This window comes from Panicum virgatum, chromosome 6N, assembly GCF_016808335.1.
Source record: "Panicum virgatum strain AP13 chromosome 6N, P.virgatum_v5, whole genome shotgun sequence".
Lineage (NCBI taxonomy): Eukaryota > Viridiplantae > Streptophyta > Magnoliopsida > Poales > Poaceae > Panicum > Panicum virgatum.
This window is the reverse complement of record NC_053150.1, coordinates 16,606,087-16,620,319: the sequence shown is the minus strand read 5'-3', so window position 1 is coordinate 16,620,319 and position 14,233 is coordinate 16,606,087. Positions and strand designations below refer to the sequence as shown.

Genomic DNA, 14,233 nt, shown 5'->3' with positions numbered 1-14,233 from the left:
CCCTGGAGCGAAGGCTTCCCCCCGAAGACCGGGACCGGGATGCGAGTCTTTGAAGGTGGAGCGTGGGCCAAGATGGATGAAGGCACAACGCCGAAGGCTTCCAAGGACGAAGTTGTCAAGGGACGAAGTCGCTCGAAGACAAATCCCCACTCCGGAGGCGGGGGCCAAAGGACACTAGCGAAGGGGTTAATGTCAGGTTAGCGAAGAGCATGTGGGCCAGGTGTGGGGAATTCAGGCGAACAGCATGTGGGCCAAAGGCCACTAGCTGTAACCCACTATTATTGTAATTTTACTTGTTTGCCCACGGAATATTCCAAAAATCTAGCAGTTAAGGGATATTACGGGGAATTCAGGCTGACGGGTAGGTGAATAGCCGCCTATAAATACCCCTGTAACAGTCATTGATAGGACATTGAATACAAATGAGCAATTATGCCTTCAGTGTGCTTTGTGTTCTCGATCTACGAGCTACTCCCTCCTTCCCCGTTTATAAGGCATGGTGGAACATGACACGGTCTTCTAAACAACACTTTGACCATTTATTTATCATATATTATATCACTTTTGATTATAAGCTTATAATCATTGTAAACTATATTTGATTATGAATCCAATCATATGAAATTTGCATTATAAAAACAAAAATTTAATAGTCAAATTATTGGTCAAAGATGAGAAGGTTTGAATCTTGATATACGTGTATGCCTTATAAATGGGGAAGGAGGGAGTATCTGTGAAGGGGACTTTGATCTCCAGTTCATGTGCTGTTGTGATATCCCTTCGCTCAGAAGGATATCTTCCACCAACAAGTCATCCTCCTTTGCCTCGGCCTCGCCTGCGGCTGCTGCTTGCTCCTTCTTCCTTAGTCCTCCGCGCTTCACTCTGCCGGCCAAGAATCGCCTGATGAGGGAGAAATCCTTGTAGGCATGCTTGACGGTGTACGCGTGGTTCGGGCACGGTATCTCAAGCTTCTTCTCAAAGAAGTCTGGAGGATCGCCATCGGAGGATCGTCCGCCCTTGCGTTCGGCCACGGCAACGAGCGAGCCCCCGGGCGCCTTCCGGTTTCTCTTCCTCTGGAAGCGGTCGGATTCGCCCTCATTGGCAGTCGTGTCCTCCCGATTGGCTTTCCCCTTGTTATGGTCGAAGATTGGCTTTCCCCTTGGCTCCGGCGCGTCGGGGCTCAGGCTCCTATCATCCGTGCTGTCAGATCACTCACCGTGTCTCGAATGGGACGTGCGACTCACCTCGGGCTCGTCCCAGCCCAGTTCGCGCCTGCAGGCGTTGATGGTGTGCCGCATGCCGCGGTTGGCGCCTTGGCGGCTCCTCACCGGCGCATCGGACTGCGCATGGTCGACCATGACATTCTTGGTCCCCGACCCGGGCCGTGAGAGATGGCCATGGCTTAGAGCGTGCAGCCGGGAGATCGAACTCTCAGCTTGCTGCTGCGTCACGCGCTCCAGGAAAAGATGCTGAGCTTGTCATGCTCTTGGTATTCCTCGGGTTCCGCGGGCTCAGGTAGCGCAGCGAGCCCCGCCGCCGCCGCGGCAATGTTCTGGCTGGCCCAGATGAACTTGGGGAGGTCCGCCTTGTCGTCAACGATCTGCCGGTTCACCTCGCAAGCATGATCATGCGTACGACCGCCGTCTCCTCGGTGCCCCATCTGTCGCCTGACCTCAACGCGCTCCTTCTCTAGCTGTCGCATGGCCTCATTGAGCTCCTTCTCGTGGTACTGCAGTTGGTCGGGCCGCGGCGCCGGTAGAGCACGAGAGCTGCCCTCCAGCTCGTTGCCGCGATCAGCGGGAGGAGTGGCCTCCCGGGCGTTGTGCAACTCATGTTCATCATGTGAATCCACCATGAAGCACTCGTGCGACAGGTGGTGGCTCGCCTAGCAGGAGCCCGAGCCGAAATTTATTAGCAGCAATTTGGTTGTTTGTAAAAGTAGTGTTTGTGTGGGTACTTTTCGAGTTAAAAAAGTGTTTTGTGAGGTAAAAGAAGTATTTGGTTTCACTAGCTCCTAGAAGGGTACAAGAAGAAATTAACTGGTAATAATAGAGAGAGAGAAGGGGGACGACGTTAATTACCTGGTGTTCTCCGGCACACTCCGCAGCAAGGTCGCCTCCTTCTACACTAGCACGGAGATCACTTGGATCAAACGCGGCACCAAGCTCAGGGCAATCTCCGCCATCTCCACCTGCGCCTGACGAACATAAGAGAGACCCCACGAACAGGGCAGTAGAGCACTCTGACCGGTGAGTTGGTATATATATATATATGGCACCACTATTTGGACCCACTATTTGGACCCCGGGTTCCAAATGGTTATTTGGTACCCAGACCTATCCGACAGCAGCCCAGCCCAGCCTACACGACTGAGCTAGGCATGCGCATGAGACGGTCTTCCCCGAGCAGGTTTTTTCTTTTTCCATTCCAATTCACGTGGTCAGTTCCTTTTTCTTGCCTTTTTTAGGTGTGTTTTTTGTCACGTTCTTTTAGTTTGTTTTAGCCTAGTGTTTTTTGACGAGACGACGTCCCAGGAACCATGGTTTGAACATGTAGCTTTTTTATGCTTCGAAACCCAAATTTTATATTGTGACTAGTGAGGGGGAAAATTCTCAGACTGAACCTTAAAGATGTGACTTGTATTTGTGACGGATTTTCATTTAAAATGAATCAGTCAAAGCACATATTTCTAATCATCAACCTTTTTTTCACCAAAGACATTTTTTTATGCTTCGAAACCCAGAATGCATCCATACACGTGAAACATGGACGCATGTATGAACACAGGAAAATAAGTTGGCAATAGGATATCAAGTTCCTTCTCGGTACACAATTCCAAATTAGTTCAAGGCATAGCCTCATAAAACTCAGCTTGAACTTCCTCAACCGTTTACAAGATGCTCCTTCTTTGCAACAGAAGTAAACAAATGATAAAAATAATATTACTGACTGAAGCCTCCTGGTATTCATAGATGGGTTCCGTCATCTTGAGCACAATGAAGTACAGCAGCGGGCACCTGCACGAGCACCCGCTTGTACATCGCTGATGTGGCACTGCTCTCATCCTGGTTTTCCTTAGCCTATGCAAGTGTCTCATGGAATCCAAGCCATCGGATTTGGCTCAAAGGAGAATACAAAAAACCATAAAAATCGATCTATTGCTTAACCAAACCAATGCAATATCAAAATATCAAACTAAATGTGAATCTGACATTTCTCAAATATCTAGTAAAATATATGGATCAAGGAGAAGTATCAAATAATCACTTGCTTGGATGAAAAACAATAAACACACGTAACAGATTGTATCAGGAATACTCAACCATAAGAACAAAACAAAGGAATGGCCCACCATTTCTTGGCCGTTTGATCAAAATTTTCTGGAATCACTTTAAACAGCTTATTCAGATTACACAAAGATAAAACAATAAATATAATGAAATGGGCACTTATCAATGTGCAAATAGTTCAATCGAACCAGGAAAAATTATGAGTAATTACCTCACCACCAACAACAATAGTTAAGTTAGTGCCTGTTGGAAGAGTCCATTCGGATCTCCTCAGTCCAAGTATCTGCAGAAAAAATATCTTACAATTAATATCCTTCCTGCTAGCAGCATCACATACAGTTCAAGATTTGTTAGATAATCCTGATTGAGCATTCACATCCACATGGTCCAGGTTGCTTCTCAAAGTCCTCACTTGCTAGGCGTAAAATAGAGCCATCTGCATTACGAGCCCTGACAACCTCCAAACGCTGAGTACCATCATCCTAATAAAAGTAGGATGTCAAAGACCATTTAATCTAAAAGTTATAGCCAGTCATCAACACGCAGAAAAAAGATGCGGTGATGCTTAGATGCTCAAAAGGATATAGTAGGCATGTTTTTTTTTTAAAAAAGGACACACATATGAATAGAATGGTCAAGAGAAATTCTATAGGATTTTGCAACGGTGAAAGCTATCATATCTGGACATCCATCGATGTAATAGGTTTTTCATCGAGTATGCACAGAGAATCTGAAGCGTGCTAAGGAGGCAATGCAATCTGTAGAGGCTGATTCAGCAGCACCATCTTCCACATCTAAGAATTGTACAAAACATGATGGAATGCATCATGCATCTGATTCAGAAAAGCCTTGGAGTAAAGTTAGAATGTCAGATGCTAAAGCCTGGCAGTTTTCAAAAACCTGAATGCAATGGTATTGTCTGAAACCTACAGCTCTTTTTGTGCAAATGTTTGTTTTCAGTGATCTACAAAATCAGTACCTTATACCAAACAGATCTACAAAACAAACAATGGTATGTTAATTTGGCCAGGTTATAGAAAAAGGAAAAGATAGTATTGCCTCAGCCTCACTGTGATACTGAACCTTAATTTGGCCAGGTTAGAGAAAAAGGAAAAGATAGCATTGCCTCAGCCTCACTGTGATACTGATCATTTCAGTACTACCAAATTTGCTCCATCCAGTTACTATGGTTATGCAAATGGCAGGGAATCGACACTGACCTGTCCATCAAGGGTAGCAATAGCATCATCCAATTCATCCTGCGTTGCCATAGTTACAAAATCAAATCCCCGCTAACGCCCAGATTCTCGGTCATAGACAACTCTGGCATCAACCACTTTGCCATGCTCGCTGAACAACTGCACCAATCTAGAGTCATCCACTTGCCATGGCAGATTGCCCACATAAATCCTGAAAGGACCACCAAATTGTCTGGGAGGTCTTTCCACACGAGAGCCTCTAGGAGCTGTTTTATTTACAGTAAGGAGCCTTCCATTGATATCCTGTCTACATGAACAGGTAATCAGCTACACATGTACTGTAGGATAGAATCATGAAATTTCGATATATAGCTAGCTGTTCGTACTGACATAGAACTGGGTAATCAGCTACACATGTACTGTGGGGTGTATTACTGAACAAGCGTCGATAAAGTAGGTTGGAGAGGGGCAGGATTGTCGGTGGGGGGAGGTTGGCAAGTCCGGCAATGACGGCGGCTCGGCCATACATACCGCGAGAGAGGAGCGGAGCGAGGAAGAAGTAGCATTCGCGCGGTGGCTTGGCCTGCGCAGCTTGGTCGTACAGACCGGAGGAAGTGCGGGTTGGTCTGCGCGGCGGCCTGGTCACACGAAGGAAAGGTGAGGACAAACTCACGTTTGAGAGTGGCCGACCGGAGGAGAAGGTGTCGGCGGGACAGGATTCCCCGGCGGGGAGGAGGGCGCCCAGCAGGAGGGGATCGTCCGCCGCACGCGGATGAGGATCAGGTGACGGCAGGACGGGATTCCCAGGCGAGGAGGAATCCAGTGGGGGAAGGACCCTTCCGGCGCCGAGGATATCCGCCAGTGAAGGTTAGCTCGGGATAACGGGCTTTCTCGGCAGTGAAGGAGAGCTCGGAGAGGAGGTCGCTAGGCGGGAGGGGAGCTTCCGCCGCAGAGGTGACGGCCACTGCGCCGACGGGTGAGAGCGCGGCCCGCTCACAGAGGTTGAAGAAACTGGGCGACGCCGGCAGTGAACTCGGGAGGGAGACGCCGGCGGTGAACTCGGGATGGCGACGCCGGCGTTGAACTCGGGATGGCAACGCGACGAAATGCTCCCGGCCTCGCGAAGCAATTGGAGCAGCGGGGTCGATGGAGGAGCTGCGGAGCGGCATGTCAGGAGGAGGAGCTGGTAACCGCCGGGAGGTGGGGGAGGTGGTGGTGGGATGGGTGGGGGGGTGGCGGGCGGCGGTGTGGGGATTGGAGAACGGCGACCGCGAAACCGTCGGGCGGAGGTGGGAGGCTGGGTGCACGGACGAACCAAACGGGCTCCCGAGCCGGTGCTCCTGTACGCGGGTGGCCTCGAGCCGATGGGTCGGCTTCTCCTTTCCCCTTGTCTGCGTTCGGCTCGTTGGGGACTGAATCGTATTTGAACCCCGGGGTCCATATATCAATACTATATATATATATATATATATATATATATATATATTCGGTTAATTGCACAGTAATTAACCGAATGTTCTTCAAATTTAATTGCACAGCAAACCCTGAGGTATATATTTTTTGCAGCCGTATTTCCTTTGGCTTCTATGGGAATTTGTAAAAAATGAGGATAAGTTTCAAATGTTCTTTCTGACGTAGTGATTGATGCCATCCCAAGGTAGGATTCAACGTGGCCATTTAACCCGCTTTCAGATTTTTCCATTCATTAATCTGTATATATTCGGTTACGGCTTTTGCCCAAAGCATCTTTCGCTCTTGGATTAATCAAAGATCATTGGATGACCATAATAGTGAGCAATGCAAGTATTTCTCCTTTTTTTGTTTTTGTATTTCATTCGGATTAATCTTGACCATTTTATTATCACTACAATCAAGGATGGAGAATGTGTCTTTTATTATTAGTTGCACTTGCATTGATATGAAATATTTAATTTATCTAGATAACTGAATCATCATAATAATCCATCTAATGGTGTAGAGCTTCTCTTTCATTAGCTGTGTTTTATCTGAAAATGTAGACCATGAGACATTCATAATAACCCAAGAATGTAGGTTCTTTTCCTTTTTTTATTTCTAGCTCTAGGGAGCAAAGTGGTGGCTTAATGGAGAATAAAATACAGCGCTTGCCAAAAAAACACAGCCTTACTATTGTTAGCAGTTTTTATTTCTTTTACCATACAAGTATTGTCTAAAGCGTCAGATTCAAAGGGGCTTATATGTATAAATTCAGGGTTGAGGGGGTTGACTGCACAAGGTTAGTTAGGAAATAATATTGATGCTAAAGTAGACGTTGAAAATTTGAAACTAATACTAGTTATAGACCTTTTATATATGCATATAGAATGTTCTTGGGAGGTTACATACAGCATAATTTTGGTAAGCTCATAATCATGACTACATCTCGCATCTTTTGAACAAAGTTGCCACATGATTACTCATGATCAGTTCTTAATTAGCATGGTCAACAACAAGGTAACCAATTAACCGCAAGGATCTAGCTACTTGTGCTTACTATCGCCCATGATTGGGCCTGTACAACTGGCCCTGCGTGATGATATGGGAGTAGGTGTAACGATCTTTGTGCTTACTACCGCCCATGGTCTTCATTCTTGCCAACCTCTATCCATGTAGACGACAATCTATGGGCAAGCATGACGAGGACCGTGACTCCATGAGCCGGCGCAATGGAACGGCGCAATGGAAAGGTACAGGGCGTTCTTGCTTCATTCGTTCCCAAGACCATGTCGCTTGGTCGATCAAAAAAAAAGAAAAGACCATGTCGCTTCGCACTTTGGCAGATCTGCAAGTAGCATCCGTTACTGTCACTACGTCAGGCAAGAATGTATTGTCAACAAATCCAAACGGAATTTTTCCCCTTTCCGGGAGTTCGATAACACTTGGTGTAACACCATGAGTGTTAATCTTTTCCATTAGTCTCTAATCATATGCTTAAATATGATCATTAGCACTACTACAAAAACGCTTTGTAGCAACACCTCAATTTTTTTAGGAACGGACCAAAATTTCACACGCTCCTACAAAGGGTGAGTGGTTACTGTAGCAATAGGACTGTCACTAAAAATACATTTGTAGGGACAGATGATGTCATTAGCCGCCCCTAAAAATGGGTTAATTGTATGGGCGCACATTTTAAATTTCATGTCATCACAAGCATTCAGATTACGTTAAGTTTGTGCAAATTTCTGCTAATTGCATGTTTAACCAATATTTTGAAAACAATGTGAACAAGTATTTTAGGCTAAAATTTTAACCATCTTTGAGGCAGGTTAATAATTTATTTTGCCTAAGTACTTAACTTTTGGCCAATATAAAACTTGTAGCCCTATGTTTGTGCTTCATTGTGGTGTGTTCTGTTTTGAATGAAAACTTCATTTAGTAGTTCAAAACTGCATTCAAAATCTGGCCAAACCTCTATTTTGAAATTTCAAATCTGGGCTGAGCTTCAAATCTCTTTTTCTCCCAAATCCAAATCATTTTTTGTCCAACATCAAAGTTGTAGATCTTTTTGTCAAAATTTAAGTTTCAGTATGAAATTTTGACCTTTTAACCATTAAAATTGAATCAAAATGATTTTGAACTTTCTTTTCACCTACTCCCTTGTTCCTTGGTACCACGCTCATGCCGGCGAAGCAGCACAGTGCTACGACCGCACACGCGTCAGCTGCCCTGGCCATCCTCACTCAACGCAACTCGCCCTTATCCACTCTCGGCACCCCATCCACATTTTCCCCTCTCTTCTTCCTCCCGCTCCGGCCATCCCTACCGCACCCCCTTTGTTGCACCCCAAGCCTCTCTAACCACCCTCCACCTTCCCGTCCCCAGCCGAGCTCTTACCGTACGGTCTGGCCGGAATCGACCGAGCTGCCGCCGACAACATTAGAGCTTCTCTGGAAGCTCCACCCCCAACGTTGATGATCCTCCTCTGGCGCTCCGCCTCGCCATCCAACCGCACAAATCGGTCCCCATGAGCCTCTCGATTCTTCCGGCATGTTTTCCCTCCGTTCAGCACAATGCAGGCACGGAATGCGGCCGCACCACCATCGTCATGCGCTTATCTCTGGTCATGAGCACACCGTACCACGCCACCGTGCGCGCCAGCCACTCCTGGGCCAGCGATTCGCCGCTGTCCGGCCTTACCGCCAACGGGAACATCCAGCGCCGGCCATGGCCGTGGCCGTGGCTTCCCACTAGCCTGTGAGGCCCGGCTGTCAACCTCTATTTATGGTTTAGAGTGTTCTAAATATTGTTCAAATTGGCTGAGATCTTGTAAAGTTCATAGAAAACTGTAGAAAAATAAAAAAGGTAAACTAAGTTTGTTAGCTTAGTTAGATCCAGAGGATAATTATTCATGCATGTGAAATGTCAATTTTTTTCTTTGTTAGCTTTTAAATTGTGTTTACACTTGTTTAATTTGTTTATGTAAATCTATTAGTCTAAAATTTATGAAATTTATGCAGTACCTTACTATTCTCATATATAGTTCTCTGAAAATGTCATAGTTCTAAATTGCGGGCTATAGCGTCTGGAGAGGGTCACCACAATGGGCTATAGCAGGGATTTAGCGGGCTAAAGCGCGCTATAGCGGGGATTTAGTGGAGTTTTGGATTGCTACCGCTAAATCCTATAATCCGCTATTTAGAACCTTGGTAAAGATTTCATGTCCAAAAGCTAGGTGCATTTTTGTAGATCTTTATTAGTTCAATTTGTCTTGCTAAGGCTAAAATAAATACTTTCTATTGTTAATAAATATTGGTAATTTTTTGTTGCATGCTCTAGAAATAGCTTGTCATGTGGGTAAATTTTGTTACTACTCCCTCCATCCTAAAAAAACAAGTCGTCCTTGCTGGTAATTTTTTGTTACTACTCCTAATAAAAAATGGTATGGTTATTCCATCTACTCAATAATCTTGACCAGTAGATGGTACTAGGACGATACATGCGCTCCACTGCGTGGGCTCCACCACATTGAAAGAAATATAGCACAAAAGAAAAAAATGAAAAGAGAAAATTAAAAAAACTGCCCCAGCTCAATTCCCATCGAAATCATCTCCTTCTACACTGCACAGCTAGGCCCCCATGCCGCTGCTCCATCGAGGAGTCTGCCGAACAAACCCACCGCCCGGCACCTGTGCCTCCAGGTCACCGCCCCCCGTGCCTCCGCCTCACCGCCACCGCAAGAACCCACCACCTCCAGGAACTAAAAAGAAAGTAAAAAAATCTAGCACAGGTCCACCGAATGCCGCTATCGACGGCCGGATCCGCCGCCAGCGCCTTCTCCTCGACGCCGCCGGCCAGATCCGCCACCGGTCAGATCCCCGCCCTGTACGTCGAGATCCTCCAAGGCAGAGGCCCGCGGCGATCGAGATAGAGCAGGAGGTGGAAGGGGGCGGACGACGGCGTCGGAGGGCGGGGTGGACCAGATCCGCCATTGGCACGCCTCTAGTCGGATCCCCAACCGGCGGTGGGGCGGAGCGGACGGCGGGGGTCGGAGGGGTGGCGGCTTGGGGTGGGGGTCGAGAGGTGGGGAGCCCGAGAGGGGGTGGTGGCCGGCGGTGGCGGAGGGCAGCGGGGCGGCGGCGGGGTCGTTAGGGTTAGGGGAGAGGGGGGCGGGGGAGGCCAGGGGAGGGTGCGCGGGCCGGGGGTGTGGCAGAACCGCCTAAATTATCCCGGCTCAAGTGCGTAAACCATCACCCTAAAGGCAACATTAGCTTAAACGCACTTCAAACGGAAAAATTTTTGGTCTGTCGGGTAACGTCCCGATACAACCACCGATTCTCGGATCGAACAAGCATACCCCGCACGAAGGTGAGTCCAGAGATATTACAACCAAAATTTTTACAACACAGGCATAGTAATGATTACAAACCAGTTGAAAACCTTATTACAAAGCCAAACTTAAGTAAAACAGTTATACAAGCCATGATTATAAGTTCAGAGTCTAAACAGCGGAAGATGAAACACGATCACTACAACACGTCGCCAAAAGTATACCAAGCTAGCCCAAGCCTGGTATCACTCGTCATAGTCATTGCCGGCCGAAGACGTATCCCATTCTACGGACCAGCCAGGAGGCAACGAGCAAGGATAGGTCAAGCTAGCGACCTGATCCTCAAAAGTCATACCTGAAAAAGAGTTTCAACAGCAAGGCTGAGTATTCTAATACTCAGCAAGACTTAACCGACAACGGGTATAAGTAGCCCACCTAAGCTAGATTATGCAAGGCTTTGTAAGGCTCTGGTTTTCCTTTGCTGAAAAGCAATAAAGAGTAGGTCCTTACTTTCAAGTTTTAGCTTCGAGATTCTAGTTGATTAACCATTCTATGTATGCATCTACTAACCAAACATGGTGGAACTTCTAAGCAAACAACAAGATTAATAAGAATATTGTTGCTCTTATTACTCTGTGTGGCAAAGAGATCAAGCAGTCTCATTTCATCGTGAGAGGCGGACGATTCTGAATCGAAATTCAACCTTGCAAGGGTAACCTAGCACACACGTCTGGAATACCGTCGGGTCATTCCCAAACAACCGTTAACCTTTCTTTCCGGCTTGTGGATAGTGCCACTCTCCCCGACTACAGGGCTCCAAGGCCGAACCTTGTCCCTAGAAGTCGTAGTGTTGCGCAACATATAATAAAACCTATCCCTACTGAGAGAGTGGGAGGTATATCCACTCCCCGGTCCAATCGGCTACTAGGCTTGCCGCGTACCATATTTACGGCATGTGACTAGTACTTTCAAAAACTTAACCAGCACTACCACACACCGCGACCTTAGCAAGTTCATCAACACAGACGGGGTCTCACATAGGACATGATATCGAACACAACCCCGTCCGTCGTCCTTATATTGATAACAGAAAGTAAACAAGCAATTTCTATGAAGCTCGCGAGTGACAGGCAATCACTCGACTTTTACCGTTCCTATAAGCTTAGCAATTACTCGAACTCAAGTCTAGTGTTCAGTACATAGGTTCCTAGGATCATGCATCTAGGGTTTCAATCCAAATCCTAAGAACTGTAAATGCACAAGTACGTAATACAGTAAATGATATTAATTTGAAGTATAGGTTATGTCCGGGGCTTGCCTTCTCGGTAGTTGCTAACTATTTCAGCGCTAGGCTCTTCCGAACTTTGGTTCGGGGCTTCAGTTAGTTCCGCAGTGTTCACTTGAGCTTCGAGATCACCTCCGTCAGACTCCGGAATCAACTCGTACGTCCCGTCTGACAAAGTAGTCGTATCTATATGTAATGCAAGAACAACATTATAAATAAACATGGGCAATCGTTTATAGAGTAGTTAAATAACAAATTTAACTACACAAGGCATCATGATCAACAGCACAAATGAAGTTGACTAACTTCATAAACAAGTGGGGGTGATTTCCTATACAATTATGTCACGGTTTGTAAATAAATCAACAAATCAGAGTACAAATAGTAATAAGATCTACCAAAATTACACTAAACAGAACGTGAACAAAGTAATCTACCCTGTAAAAATCATGCCAAGACATTTAACCATTTAAACACAATAAATCATTTACTCAGATAACATCTAGAACAAGCAAGAATTACACAGGTCAAACTAAAGAAGATCAGAAGCTCAAAATTTAACATGAGATCTACACAGGGATGATCTAGCTACTGCGAATTTTTAATGATTTTATATACACGGAATTAATTCAGATAAATTAAACAAAACAGACACCAGTTTATCAAGATTCAATTTTAACTCCTGTTCTAGCCATGAAATAAGGCTCAAACTTCCTGGACAAGCTAACATACTCCAGAAGAACACTCAGGAATATTTTCATGATTTATCAAGAACAGAAACTATTTACCATGAATAAAGTCTATTAAACAAAGATTAAATCAAATAAATAGCTACAACAAAGAACTGATCATGAAATTTTTATAGTAAAGCTAGTGTAACAAGAGTAAACTACCACCAAAATTTCAGAGCAATACAATCTTTCAAGCATCAGATAAGAAAAAGATTAAAGAACAAGTATTTATACACCTAGTAACACAAAACAACATCTACAGCAAAAACTTGCAACTAAAGCCTAACATATTCTGGTTCTACTGCATAGAGCTCTTCAAGAGGATTCCAAAACATCCAGATTTGCTATTTTACGAATTTTCTACGAATTTATACTGAATTTCAAAGTTTACAGCAAATCCTAGCAAACAAGTCCCTGAAGGCACTATTCATATGTGTCTTGGGTTTGCAGACAGCCCCCTGGGCTTTTCCAAATTCAAACACGCGGTCCTTGGGTCGGGTCAGAGAGGGGAGGCGAGGTTTGACCGGCGGTTTCCCGGCGAGGGGCTCACCGGCGGCGAGGGTGGAGGGGTGCGTGAGCCTCACGGGTTCAAGGCGCACCTCTGGGTGCTTGGAATCGAGGCTAGGGCGGTCGGAGAGGGGGTGTCGACGGCGAGCGGCGGTTTGCGGGCTCGGAGCACGGCGGCGGGGTGGCTCCGGTGGTGTTCGGGTGAGGGAAAATGGCCTGGGAGCTGCGCGAGGTCGAGGCGGTGCTAATGGTGGGGGATGTAGGGGTGGAGCGGGTCTGGGTTGGCGGCTCCGCCGTGGGGTGGAGCTCGCCGGGGTTCAAGCGGGGCGGCGATGGTGTTCTGCAGCGTGGGAGCGAGGAGAGAGCAAAGGAGCGAGTGAAATCGAATCCTGGGGTTCTTGTAGTGCTCAGGCGCGCGAAAGATCGAGAGCTGGGCCTCTGGTTTGGGCTCTCCACGGCGGCGTCGCGGTGGCGGCCGCCGGGGAGGTTCTGGGCGCGGCGGGGGTGCGTGGCGAGGGGTGGGGGCTCCAGCGCGAGGCAACAGGAGGGGGAGGAGCTCGCCGGCGACGCGTGGGAGCCAGCGCACGGCGAAGTAATGGCCGGGAAAGCCGGGAAGGCGCTCCACGGCGGCGCTGTCGGTGGCCGGCGGCGAGAAGCAGAGCAGGGGGTTGAGGTGGAAGAAAAGGTTCGTTTTGCAATTACCAAAAGTTCCAGGGACCCCACTGTAAAACAGCGATAACTTTTAAACCAAAGCTCAAATGAAAAAGTGCCCAACATGAAAGTTGTTCAATTTTTCAAGAGCTACAACTTTGATGTTGTGCAAAAATTTATTTGACCAAAGGATAGAGAGCTAAATTTGAAAACACAAGAGGGATTTTAAACTCTAGGAATTTTGTCTTTTTCAATGCAAAATCACTTCAAATGTAGACTTACAAACAAAATGACTACCATGCATTAAATGCACTGAAATTTTGCACAAACACCCTCCACTAAAACTATAATTACACAAATAACTTTATAAAGGACCTCGCATAAAATCATAATTACACATATAACCTTTCATAATTACAAAAAGATCCTTTTTACGCATTTCAAGCACAAGATGCATAGCAAAAAACACAATTACTGTGCAGACACCTATTTAATTACTGTGTAAACACCCGGGGTGTTACAGCCTTCCCCCCTAACAGGAATCTCGTCCCGAGATTATAGTAAGAAAAGGGTGCAACGACTTGGTACCTGGACTGGTTCTAAGAAAGTCGGGAAAGTTTCTTTGGAGAAAATTTTCAGTTTCCCAAGTAGCTTCTTCTACAGTATGCTGATTCCACTGGATTTTGTACATTTTAACTTTCTCCCTTCTAGTACTTCTTTCTTTTGTGTCAAGAATCTTGATTGGATACTCCGTATAAGATAGATCGGATTCAATCTCGATA

At 46.3% G+C, this 14,233-nt stretch overlaps 1 long non-coding RNA gene across 3 annotated transcripts; it reads right to left on the bottom strand.

Moving 5' to 3' along the window:
- Nucleotides 1-2,778: 2,778 nt before the first annotated feature.
- LOC120679637 lies at nt 2,779-5,709 on the bottom strand. Of its 3 annotated transcripts, none has more exons than XR_005677278.1 (3): nt 4,880-5,709; nt 4,511-4,792; nt 2,779-3,772 (listed from the first exon to the last, which is right to left on the bottom strand). It is a non-coding gene; the product is annotated as an uncharacterized LOC120679637 (long non-coding RNA). The 3 variants fall into 3 exon arrangements; XR_005677279.1 differs by having other exon boundaries at nt 5,021-5,709; XR_005677280.1 differs by having other exon boundaries at nt 5,163-5,709.
- Between the last annotated feature and the right edge of the window lie 8,524 nt (nt 5,710-14,233).